Genomic DNA, 13,888 nt, shown 5'->3' with positions numbered 1-13,888 from the left:
TCCTTCCTTTCTTTCTCTTTTTACAATTATGATATTGAAAATATCCCATAAGTGAGGGAATGACCCATAAATTGAGTTATGAAGGTCATATTCTATGAAGAGGAGATATTTTTCATATATCTTTAAAGGCATAATCATTGTGTGTAAGCTGGTTTAGTTCACAGGGAGTCTTTAACTGTGCTCTGAACATGATATGACTGTTTACAGTAGACCATGCTGACTTTGAAGTGTGTTTCAAATACCTGTATGTACTCCATTGTTGCTCTTTTTGCATGCACTGTGGCCATTTAACATTGTAACAATAGGTTTTGCTAAAACTGTCAAGTTTAAAGCAGTCTTGAAAGCTTTTTCTGAAAGCCAGAGCTGTGACAATTAGATTATTTAACTTTGATGCTGTTCATTGTTTACTGATTAGAGACTTTGAAATCAGAGAAATCATTAAATCTGAAACGGTCATATAGGAAAAAAAGGCTTTGCAGACAGAATAATTATATTTCTTTTGATCTTGGGCTTATTGTGAATATAGATAAATGTAAGCTTTGCTGCAGGTGTCTCAGATGGGTGTCAGATGCCCTGGAAAGCTTGAAAGTGGGAGTACATCTCACTCAGGAGTTACAAAGAATATCAAATCTATGGTTATTAGAAATAATCTGTATTTCTAGAAACAAAGATAATTCATAGAATTGTATTTAAAATAATCTTACAACAAATAAAAACAATGGTTTCCATTTAAGCAGTTATGTTTTAATGTTACAAAAGAAGTACTTTGGAAGATTTCAATAAAGCAGTTAGTTGTCATTCTCTCTAATTTTGAATGTTAACGTAATAAGAACAGGTCATATCACAGAAAGGAAGTTATGAGAAACTGTTTGCCCTGAAGCAGATCAACAAGGATTCATATAAAGCACGCAGGTTAATCACACAATAATGTGCTATTTTTTAACAGCTTTAATATGATCTGCAATTATAAGTATCCCATCTGCAGAACTAGGAAAGAATACTCAGATAAAGACAGAAAAGAAATTAAAGTTGGGTCAAGGAATTAAAAAAAGAAGAAGCAAAGAACAGGCAATTATTTCTTTGCACTACAATTTGGAAAGTCACAGCTATATTCCATTCTGGACTCCTGTGAGGAAAAGCAGACAATGAACAAAGCTGAAGTATTACAGAGGAATTCATGCACTGGAGAAAAACGTACAACGAGACAAATTATTTGTTGGTTTCTTCTTTTAATGACCAGAAACTAAATCTTCTGTGTTGAATGGTCTACCTGAGCTAAAAGATGTTCTCCATGTGTTAGGATTTAGAACAGCAGCACTCCAGTGAGGCTGATGAGCCTCACACTTAAGCTGCCTGGCTTGTTCTGTTTGAATGCTGTTTATCAGATTATTTCAGGCCACCTTAATTCCTTTCTCTTAGATCAGCCTGCTTAGCTTCTGCACCTCACATGGTGCAGGTATCCCCTTCGAGATACCAGGGCTCCAGCCTCATCAGTGCCCTGCCGAGACCTTTATCAGCTGCCGGCAGAGAGATTTCTGATTGGATTAAAGATTGATTGGACACTAATCACGACATCTATACAGGTGAACAGGCAGCTTGTGGTCAATGGAATCTTGTAATCAGTGCTGGGATAATAACATGCATGCAGCTGGGATTGTTGAGCAGCAGGTTTCAACACACAACCTCCATACTCAGGAAAAAAGACCATTTACACCTTAGACATCTTAGAGGAGAAATGGATAGTCAATTTGCCAGCAGGAACATTAGTTAAAATTATTTCCCAAACCATTAAACCTGCTAGTCTAATACTGTGAGTACCTTCATTTCCAAAAGCTATCTGTAAAATCTTCACAAAAGGTCCACAAAAATAGCAACAGCCCCTGGCAGCATGTTTGTAACAGCCTCAGAGGCGTTCAAAATTTGCCATTCTCCAACTCTATCAGCCAAACACTACAATGAAGTTTTACTTACCTTCACTTTTGAGAACAGCAAATCTCCTTGAGGTGAATTTGACCCTGATGCATCAGCTCATTGTGGAATCCAGCCCTTGTGTAAGCAGACAGGTGAGATAAACAGAACTGCAGAGCAAATGGTCTCTGGGGGTGATTTAAGCAGACATGTGTTCATATGCCTCTGCAAAAGAAATCACCACACACATAAACACACCCCTCCAGAAAATAGACGGTTCTGCAGCTGAGAAAGTGTGCTGGCAGCTTGCTGTTTGAGCATGGGGAGCAGTGATGGATGAGTAGCCACTGGAATTGTCAATTTGTGCCATTAAAATCAGAGTTTTAAACATGTTTTGACACAACTGACTGCTACTTCTCACACAGATGTTCTGTTTTGGAGGAAAATTGCTTTCTTGCTTTTTGAAAAGGGCAAGGGTGAGGAGTTTTGTCACCTAGTTTTGCTCCTGACTGTATTTTTCACAGAACAGGTATTCAACAAACATGAGAATTAGGAGCCACTTTTGGAAAAGTCTGCTCTGCTCACACATATTTTGCAAATGCACTGGTCAACAAAACAAAACAAAACAAAACAAAACAAAACAAAACAAAACAAAACAAAACAAAATACTTTCCATCTCTTCCAAAGATTAGGAAAATTACATCTTCTCTAGGGATTCTGTCAGCATTAACCAACGCACAGACTCAAACATATAAGGAATTTCAGGATTTAGTCAGCAAACAGTAATAGGGACATGGGCAACTGGATGGCATTTCTAGAGATCACCTTTTTCTTTCAACTGCTGTGTGTTAAACAGAGCCCTGCTTCAAATTATGTGCATTTGAAAACAGCAGCTAGAACTATAAAGATTTGCCTCTGCTTCAAAATCAAAGAGAACTTTATTTTGAAAAACTTATAACAATCCATAGCATGGCTTTTTCTTACCTGCATATTTAGGAGTATCATCTGATTTTTTTCAAGAAATTTCGCAATAATTTTGGATGGGAGGCTGTGCAACCACAGCAAGTATCACTATAGTACAGTGGGATAGCAAATGTGTGAGAACATTCACACTTTCAGTGAGGAGTGTAAAATATATTTCAGCATTTTCTTTAATGTGTAAATATAGGCAGATAATTATTATCTTGTACTCTCAGTTTGCAAGTTATAATTACAATACCTGAAGAAAGGCAACAGTGAATAGAATCCTAATCACAGAGGGTGGCTGCTACCTAGCAGAAATTCAAATAATATATATTTAATTTTTTTAATTGACCATTTCCTTAAAAATTTTCAGTATGAATACAATTCAGAGGTAAGGGATACTCTATTTTCATTATGGAATAGAAAACTTTTAAAATTTTGTCAAAAAACTTTAACATTTATGTTAAAGAACCACTGATTTTTCTTTTCTTTTACACCTTTTTTTCTAGCCAGCAAATTATGAAGTTTTTTTTCTAAAATTAAGGAAAACAAAATAAAACAAAACAAAGGAAGAAACAAACATCCATCCTGTAGGCTTGACTAATTATTTTGAGTAAAAATGGTGGAATTCAGGCGTGACAGTAGGTTTTGTCACAATCAGATTTTCTTTACTACGGGAAGACTGCATGCAGTGCCACCATAAATGCTGTATAATTTAAAGACTCAGGATTTTACTTTCTCTAGGTAATGAGGGGAAAATTAGCCAAGTTTTGCAAATCTTAAAAAACTTTACAGTTCTAGCAGTTAATGGCTACATGTAAATATTGTCTATGAAATTTTCCATTTTCTTTTCACTTGGAACATTAATAAACAACTAAAAATTAACATTTTCTTTGCATATAGAAGGGAATATATCTAATGCAAACATCTGGAACTGCAAAAGCTTTTAATTTCACTTATTATTTTAGTTTTGCTTTTGGAAAAAAAAAATCCTTGGCAGTTGTTTCACATCTGGAAGTAATCTCCACAGTGGAGAGAGGTATTGGTTTTGAAAATTAAAATAATTGATTTTTCCTTTTGGCATTTTGAAAAGCCTGCATAAGTTTGTTCATATTCTTATTATCTTATCCATTCCTGTCTCCCTTGAATTAACTATTCTTACATTATATTGTTCTATTCTCTTAAATCCCAAATCCAATCTTGCAATTAAGTTAAAATTTTTTCATCCTCCTCGTGATTCAGATACCATCAGTATAACTATTTCAGACTCTAATAAAATCAGTGAAAATCAAACTTGTTGTCCAGTTTGCATTCTACCCAGCAGCCATAAATATGCATGACCTTCCAAACATCTCTAAATAAGGACTGTTTCACTCTAAACTATGTAATAGGATACATATATCCTATGTTTTCCCAGGGTGCTCGTACCAATATTAAGTTCTAATCAATCCCATTGGGTAATTTAAAAAAAATCTAACTAAATTCTTTATAGAACATTTACATTAAAATCTCATCTCCTGAAGAGAAACATCTCTGATTGAAATCTACATGAAATTCCTTTACACAGGGAAGGTACTGATTTAAAACAAGACCTGTCTATTTACCCTCATTTAGCTACAGATTGCCATAAAGTAATTCATATTTAGTACTCAAGGGAGAGAGGGAAAGTTGGAAGTCAGCATAAGATATGAATATATGTGATAAAAATTCTGTGGCAATGATCACTTCCTTCTAATAGAGTCATTGAAGGTAAAGGTTGTCAAAAAGAGAAAGGTTTCACATCATTTAATGTTCTGCTGATTAAATGATAAAATAATAATTTCACTCAGTGTTGTGAAATTGGTATGAAGTTGGAGAAAGAAGGGAAGATGTTCTTCAAATAATAAAATACCCATTTCAATGCTAAAAATGAAAGAGCAAAGGCTTTCAGCTGGGTGGATGCTGAAAGTAAAGTGGCCTCTAGGCATGAACCCAGCAGGTTGTGCTAACAAGTCCTGAGAAATCAGGGGAAATTCCTGCAGTGATACTGAGAGCTGGGCAGCACGAGTGAGTGAGCCAAGAGCTCCATCAAATATAAGTGGAAAAAGTCTGAGTAAGGAAAGGTAATATTTATGAAGGGGGAAAAAGGGAAATTTCAAGGGTGAAATGAGGTTTGGACCTAGGGTGATATCTTACAGAGCAAAGTCATAATATCTGCAGATTTGGATTTGAACTGGGCTAACTGAATAAAACCCTCAATGCAATTCTGTTAAAAAAGTAGATCATACTCTACCCTCAGATTAATAACTCTGTGTAGCACAATATACTTAGTAAATACAGTGGTGAATAATTTATAGCTTCATTTATTTCTTTTATATCTGAATGCAGTTTCCCTAAGCAAATCACCAATGGTCATGGCTTTTTTAATAAAGAAATTTCTAGCTTGTACACCTTGTGAGGAGTTTAGAAATGGTTTTGTTCCTTGGAAATAAAAAAAAAAAAAAAGGCCAGTCCAGTGTCAGGATGCTATACATCTTATTTCTGACAGTTAATGTTGCTTGATTATTCCCCACAGACCTGAGAGCAGAATAGAGTTTGATCCAAATGAGGCTGGGTGTAACTGGGAAAATATCTTTTATTATTCTTAAGGAGAATTTTCACTGGAAACAGAGGGCTTGGGGTAGGCAGCATAGAAAAAAAAAATACAGCAGGATGCTGTTTCAAAACAAAATCAAAATATGTTGTAAAGTAAATAAATAGTAATGCCATAGGGATTTTTTGCTCTCTAGAGCTGCTGGGAGTGTTGCAGACAAGAGGATCTAGTATATGGATTTGTTTCTTAGTATATTTGTTTGCTGTCTTGTTTTTAAGCTGAAAAATCGACTTATATCCCTTAGGTCTTCAAGGAAAACCCTTCTTCCAAAATGTTTAGAGAATGTCACAAATGGAGGTCTCTAGTGTAGTATAGGGATTGTAGAAGCCGAATAAATTTCTTTGCAATCTCTAAACCTAAATGACATTAACTTTCTGTGCTTTCATTCTTCTCCTGTTTTTATTGGATGTTGCTGTGCCACCTGCAGTAATCCCAGCTGTTCTGTAAAAAGGCATGTGAGGTACTAGCTCAGCAGTGGGGGGATCTCACTGATGTTGAGTTACATTGTGAAATTTCTCTCAGCTAGAATACCAAACTGAACACCTTCTTCTTGGATAAAATCCATTCCCACACTAGATAAACAACTTTGAGGAATAAGTAGTTTATTTTATAGTTTAGTAATAAAATGGAGGCAAGATTATTTCGTTTACTTAAGAAAAAAACATTTTAAGTGTTCAGTGTTATAATTTTCAGTATTATCTCCTGCATTTGGAAATAAGAATAGATAATTATGCATTTTTAAAGATTAAGGTAGCTTCCTAGTGCAGTCTGCTGTGATTGTAACTTTAGAATCCACAATGGCCATCAATAAATATATGGAACAATTAAATGCAATAGAAAAATTTAATTATAGAGACCCAGAACATGAAGTATGTAGTTCTTACTGAGTTTGGACCATAATGCTTACACAGCACACATAGCTGACTAATTAATTTAGGGTTTTCCTCTTTGCTTTTTTTTTAAAGCAGTTATGACACTTAATTATGTACCATTTCCTCTCTTCACTGCTGTCATAAATATTGTTACTTGTCCTACAGGATTGCATGGTTGTGCCTTACTAAGCAATCTCTGACATTAATGGAGGGAATCTAAATAAATATATAGGTTGCATGGAAACAGATGTGCATATAATCATGCAGCAAATGACAGTTTTCCTTATCAACAGCATCTTGAGATTATTGCTGTGTTTCCATGAAAGAGCCACCTTCTACTAATTTGGAATCCCATTTTGCAGGTACTCCTATTTGCCTGTATGCTTTGGTTCAAAGAAACAAACCTAGGCCAGAAAGGCTTCTTACGTATAAAAATATATATTAAAGAACTGGGATCCTTTAATCTATATTATATAGAGTATATTTTAAAGGACTGGAATCTTGGAGAACTATTGCACTTGTTCCTGTGGAAAATTATGCCTCACTTCCTGTAATTCCTAAAACAAGCCCTTCTGCAAAGGTATCTACTTGTGCATAAATGCAGATAATGTTATTTATGTCTGTAGCTGGATGATGATCCTATCAGAAGCAACAAGTTCCCCTGTTCAGTCCCTGTTAGGTTCAAGTGACTGTTCAGTTCCCATCAGTCCTTGACAGTCTCTCCCTTCCTGTGCCTTTCAAGTGCTCAGCAGCAGGCACAAGATGAAATCCTGACTCCACTTCTTCTGCACACAGGGCACAAAAGAGAGCTCACACACTGAGCCACAAGGCTCTGACTGATTGGCTGTGTGAATTCCCATGTCCTCTACATGAATTCACTTTTCTGTATCCCTTAAAACAGGAGCAATAGCCCAGCAGTAAATATTGTTCCATATATGACCTTCATCTAATCAAATGCTGGGGGAAGTAAGGGGTCTTCAGTGGACTGTGATTCAGGATTGTGCTTTGTTGTAAATGAGCCATCTTGAGCTCCAGAACTGGTTTTGTTAAAAAATATCAAAATATGAAGCCTCTCACTTAGCTCCTTCCCCCTGAGACAGATCTCTAATGCTGAAGTATTAACTGGTGGAAAAGATGCATTTACTGCTCTCCTCTCAGACTGCTCCTTCAATAAAAGTTTTGCCCATTGAAATGTAACTGGAAACACTTCAAATGTTATATCATGGGATCTAGATCTGATGTCAGATGCTTCACAGTTCTTTATCTTCATTGAATCACTGCTAATACTTCCATTCTTTCAATGTTAGGAAATATATTTTTGGAAATAGAACTATGTGATGTGGTAATCCCATCTCCAAACAATAAGATGACTATGAAAGACTTAAAACCACTCACCAAGAAGTCTTTAGGGTTGTACAACCATGAAAAAGGCAGAAAACTCATGGGGAGCCATGAGTGGAATTAACAAAGTGATTCCTTAAATCATTACATGCTTTGCCTACTGTATTAATTGATTTTTTTTTCAATGATTGAATTTCCTCTCTAGAATAATATTGCATGGGCCATAAATAAGAATTATTTCTTCCTAAAATCTGGACATCTATGCATCAGGACAAACACAAACCTCTAATCATGCAGACTGCAAAAATCAGTTAAATGCACTCAATTTGATTTTGGACATCTCAGACACAATGAACTGATTCCTAATAGTAATGGATTTTACAAATAACCCAGTATATAGGGTTTATAATGTTGCCTTAAAAAACAAGACAATTTGCATTCATCATTTTCCTTAGAAAAATTTGGATGTGTTTCCCTAAAATTAGAACCTGGCTCTTATCTTTCCTGCCCTACCATACATTATCTCTACTTAAAATTGGTTGAGAAAGACACATACAGAAATAAGTCTGTAAGCAGCAGAACAAATTGTATTGGATTGGTTGTATTAATGAAAAGGCATTTCAAAAACAAGCATTCAATATTATCATTTTCAGCTGAATGCATGAATAGGCATTTAACAAGATAATCAGATTTTATTAAAGAATAAAAGTAGTGTTATAACACAGCCATGTAACCTTTTTTTATGTGATGATTATAAATGATTTTTATAAGATTCTACAACAACCACCAATAAAGACATGAAAAATTGAAGTGCAGTGGTGGAACTTCAATATAGGAGCCCACCGTGTGACACAGGTAATCCTTGGTTTTAATGCACTGTGCAAACATCAAACATAGCAAAAATTTGATTTCCTCTGGGTCTGTGACTCATGGTCAAAAATACATTCTGCTGTGCAATAAAGAGCTCATATTGCTGCCCTTTTGCTTGCTAGCACAGTAGTAAGGTCTTTGAGCAGCAGTGGCCACCTTTTCCATAAAATATGTAGGTATAGAATATCTTTGAAATCACTGTCTATTAATTTTGGCTGAAATTGTCCAAAGAATCCCAGAAGTTTTAAAGGTGACAGTTAAAGGAGTAAATACATACATAATTCTCAGGAAACTGAAGGTGGAAGAAATGACTGCCCAAAATAGATGGTCATACAAGAACGAGATGAAGTTTGTGCCAGTGTCAATTACTACATAAATTTAGTGATATGATTCACACTGACACATTTTATATCTGTACTGGTGATTTTCACTGACATTTAACTCAAATATGTAGCTCTATAGAGGCAAAGAAAACTTGCACATGTAGAATAGTGAAATCCAGATTATTTTTTTAATGCTGAGTGATAAGTCTGAACTACTTATTTTACTGTTAAGGATTTGGCACGATCAAATTCTACGTGATAAATCTATCTCCCAGACAAAATCCATCACTGACACAAATTCCTCTTTGAACTCATAGTTTTATTTATGGCTATAATTTGATCAATGTTTTGAATAGGAGGCTTTATACTCTGTTACGCAAAAAAAAAATAGAACATGATTTTCACTGTGTGATGCATGTGAGGAGCTAATACCAAATGCTGCCATCTATTACACAAACACAGCTCTGCTCACTGAAATGCATATGTGTAAATTTAGTGTGCAGTTACATTTCCCATTTGAGGTACACTGATGCCAAAAAGGGCTGCTGATCCACTCTCTGCTAGTCACACATTCTCCTTGTCCTTGCACTGGATGCAGAAATTAGAAGACAACAGGATGGAACTGAAATGTATGTGTCACAGGTTACTTCTATGTCATGTATGCCAGTCAGCCTCTCCTACAACATACTAAATGTTGCTTTCTGGCAAAACTCCTCAATGCTTCACTGAAAGTAATATGTAACTGGAAGCTGGAAAATAAGAATAAATACTTTCTGATCTTGTTTTCAGAAGATAAAGGAAAGTATCTTCTTAAACTACCCAAACATGAGGCAATTGCAGTTTCTGTGTCTGAGCTCTGACATATTTTCACCTTATCCTATCAGGCCTTTTTGACTTAGCAGAGTCTATCTACCTTGGTGTGGCTCTATGGAGATAATAATAATAATATGGAGATATCTACCTTGGTGTGGCATATGGAAATAAAACCCTACCATGGCAGGTCTGGAGATGTGGCTGGGTCTAATATAAGCAAAGCAAATAATTGCATAATGCAGCAGATAATTTGGAGAAAAGGGATAAGTTGTAGCTTCAAAAACAGAATTTCCCCACAAATTTTAATGAGGTCAGTAACAGAAATTGAGGACTATCATGTGCTGTTGAGTTTTAAATAAATGTGAAAGTATCTACATGGTGATACATCAAAGCATGTTAAATCCACCACGTGGCTGAGTTTCTTGTGTTTGTTTGTTTGCTTGCTTGGGTTTTTTTCTCCTGGAATTCACAGGCAGATTACTATTCACTTTTGCAACAGAGATGGAAGAATAGGAAATGTAATATTGGCTCAGGATCTAACCAAGACTCGGTCTGGTGGGAGCAGCCATGAGAAGGTGTTGCTGTGTGCTTGCCCAGTTCTGATATCCTTCTTCTAAATATATTTATTGAAGAATATATAAAAAGAGTTGGAGGAAATCCATATTGAATAACGAAGAGCCCTTGAAAAGGAAGTGGGGGTCAGAACTAAGAATTGATAAAAAATTGCACAACAACAAATGAAGAAAAGGACAGAAGGGAGGTTCAAAAGAAGGAATCAGCAGAGTATCCCTGGCTAGACAGCACTCCCTGAGAGCATCTGAGGATCCTGTGGGCGCCACCCAACAGAGTTATGCAAAGAGCTATGATATCATTGAGGACCAGAATTAGACTGAAACCTCCCTATTAGGTTCCCTCTGCATGGCTACAGATGGAAGGAGATAAAAGAGAAAAGTCCATTGCTTTTCTGAGAGAATCTGTAAACAGAAAGCTGAATAAGTTTGTCCAGAATATCAGGAAATTCAGAGAAGATGGAAAAGGGCTGAAATCTGGTGCAGGGAACTTAAGTAACTAAACTTTCCTCTTGCTAAAAATAGAGCAGAAAAGTGCAATGAATTTTAACTGACCCGTGGGAACATTTTCCAGTGGAAGACTTTAGAATTAAAACAGAATGAAGTCTACCCAAGGAGGACTTTTTTGAGAGTTTTTGATTATTAGATACATTGCTTTTTGGTGTTTAGATGAAGCAGAAAGATGTGGAAATTGAGAGTGTGAATGATGCATCATTCAAAAGTCTGGAGTCATCTTGTTGGAGAGTGTTTCTGTCTCTGCTAATTGCTCATGTGACCTTATGGGATCACATTAGAGTGATCTCTGTTGGATTGTGAACTGGGAGCAAATGAAGGCTTTTCTTCCACAGAAGAGACTCATTTGCCAGTCATGGTCAGAAACGACATAGAGGTGTGTTTTGCTGGTGGCATACTAGAAAAGTTCCCCTTCTAAGCAAGAGAAAAACTCAGAATGTATCTGACTAGCTGCCTCCTGGGCAACTCATATCACAGCACAAATCATGGGAACATCCAACATAAATTAGGGCTCTCTAAATACAACTTAAGACAGTCTAGCTGTTGCTACAGATGTTGCTAATCTACTGCTGCTACATCTCCTACTAAAAATGCAAGTTTTGGGTTAAAATGATTGTTTCTAGCAAGTTCTCATTTTCTGACATTGGATAGAAAGAGGAGTATGTGATGATGCTTATTTCTTTTTGAGACAAATCCATTGCAGAGATTTGAGTGGCTGAGATTGCAAATCCCCAAGGAAATAAGTCAAGAGACTGTCAAGTGTACAGAGGCACAGCCACATGTGTAGGTTGCCATTAGCTCTATCATTAGTTTAGAGATTTATCAGAAGTCAAAGCAACCTGATTACAAACATAGTAGTGTTCAAGTAGCCAATAAAGCACAAGTACACCTGTCTGTGAAAGTACAGATTTTTCACTCTTTGAAATATTATCTGAATGTAACAAATATTTTTTAAACTTCTGATTAAATTCTTTTCACAAAGCCTCATGATAAAAACTATAATCACCTTATTGTTATAAAATTCTTCATTAGCTTACTTAATAATGAGTTGACATAACTCAACAATGAGTTATGTCCCTGTTGAACCCTGGAGTAGATGACCTTGGAGTGCAAATTGTCAATAATAATGTCACATGCAATTTTTTTCCTCACCATTCTGAATTACAGCAATGATTTGAGAATGAGACCCATCCTGCTGAAGTGCACTGATGTTGCAGTGCTGAGGATCTGCGTGTTGAGAAATGCACTCGGCGCAGGTTCCCCAATGTGCAGCTGCTGTGGAGCTGCAGGTTCAGCTCTGGGGTGGCAGAGCCCAAGGCAAGAGCTGTGAACTGCTGTCCCTTGCACAACAAAGGGACCCGTGGCCAGCCAGGTGAGGGACACCCAGAGATGGGGCAGGAGCTGAGAAACTCAGACTTTCACATATTGAGACTGTAAGGGTATAAAACCCCAGAGGTTCCTTTGCTCAGGTTCCTCTTTGGAAGCACCAGCTTGAGCTGTTACTCAGTTGATGCAATCCAGACATCTAAAACTTTGTTATGGAAAGCCTGGAGCTGAGCCACTAAAAAAACCTTGTCAAACTGCAAGAGCGTACGGGTATGGCTGCAAAGAAACCTCAGTCTTAGCTCGAGGGGGTGAGAGTATGACTGTCAGACCTGCTCCCAGATGGTCAGACAGGACACTTTCCTTAACATTTACTCTTGGCCAAGCATGTAAAATAAACATGCTGTTCAATATTTTGATCCCAGTTTTAAAGAAACTCTTTGGTGGCACCTTCTGCAGCTTTTTTTTTTTTATTTCCTTTTCAAGATTTCTTCTAAGACTTCTAAAGGAAGATTGCTTAGAAAATGCATTTTCTTTAAATAAAGCAACACCTTTTGTTAGACATGGAGTGAATTTAGACCCTGTGTGCATCCACATTGCTAAGCATGTGTTGTGAAAAGAGCCCTCAGCAGTGTACCAGTTTTCTGGGTCTTGTCATCTGTGTGATACACCATCACACTCCGGGAAAAACAGTTGTATAATTTTGCTCAGAAAAAGTCTTTGGGGATATTTCATATAAAGAGATTTTATTCACTGACTATGATATGAGTCAAAATCTCTTAGACTTGTTACCATAGCTATTCTTGACTGCTACTGCTGGTATTTTCTATACATATAAAATGTACTTTCGTTCAGAATTCGGGGATGAAGTCTTGTAAAAAGCTTCAATAAATGATAGAAATACATTTCCTGCCTTTACATATAATTATGCAAAATAAGGATCTTCAATTCTAAACTTACTCTTCATTCTAGCACAGAAAATATGCTCTAAGAAAGGGTAGATTATATCATCAGTTGGAGTACTGCTGTATAACTAAGGATAAAAATTGGGGTTTGAAAAGATGTCTATCATTTATTGAAAAAGCAGGGATGTACAGGGATTCAATCTATTAAAAAATTCTGTAGATAGTGTTATTCTATGATTGTAGCAAACTCAAGTTTTTGCTGCCACTCCCACATCTCTAAACCAGGAACAAGCAGAAATATGGAGAGATTCCACTGATTGGCTGGCAAAAGAACTGCCCTGACAGGCTGCAGCTTCATGAACAGTTTGCAGGGAAAGCTGCTCCATCAGGTATTACTTAAGGTCTTAAGATGAGCAGATATCTGGATAAAATACTTGCAATATGAACAAGAGAGAAAACTTAAAAAAAAAGAGTTTCAGTTTAATTTAGACAAGAGTGAAAGTGGGTTAGAAGAGCATATATGTTGAAACAAATGCAAGGATCCATTAAGCCAGTTAATGTTGTCCCTAAGGTTGCCATTACTGAGACTCAGCCTGAAAGATTACAGTGCTTATCATTCAACAAAATTGGAAAGAAGCTTCCCCAGATACTTACTATAATCAAATATGAGCATCAAGATATGTTTTAGGTTGAGTGCTTATGTCTTTCTCCCAGTCTCTGATGGGCCTGGTGCTGTTTAACATCTTTGTCAGCAACACGGACAGTGGCATTAAGTTCAGCCTTGGCAAGTTTGACAAGAACACCACGCTGAGAGGCTCAGTCAGCACTCTGGATGGAAGGAATGACATCCAGAGGG

This window comes from Taeniopygia guttata, chromosome 2 (genome assembly GCF_048771995.1).
Source record: "Taeniopygia guttata chromosome 2, bTaeGut7.mat, whole genome shotgun sequence".
Classification (NCBI taxonomy): domain Eukaryota; kingdom Metazoa; phylum Chordata; class Aves; order Passeriformes; family Estrildidae; genus Taeniopygia; species Taeniopygia guttata.
This window is presented reverse-complemented; position numbering follows the sequence as displayed.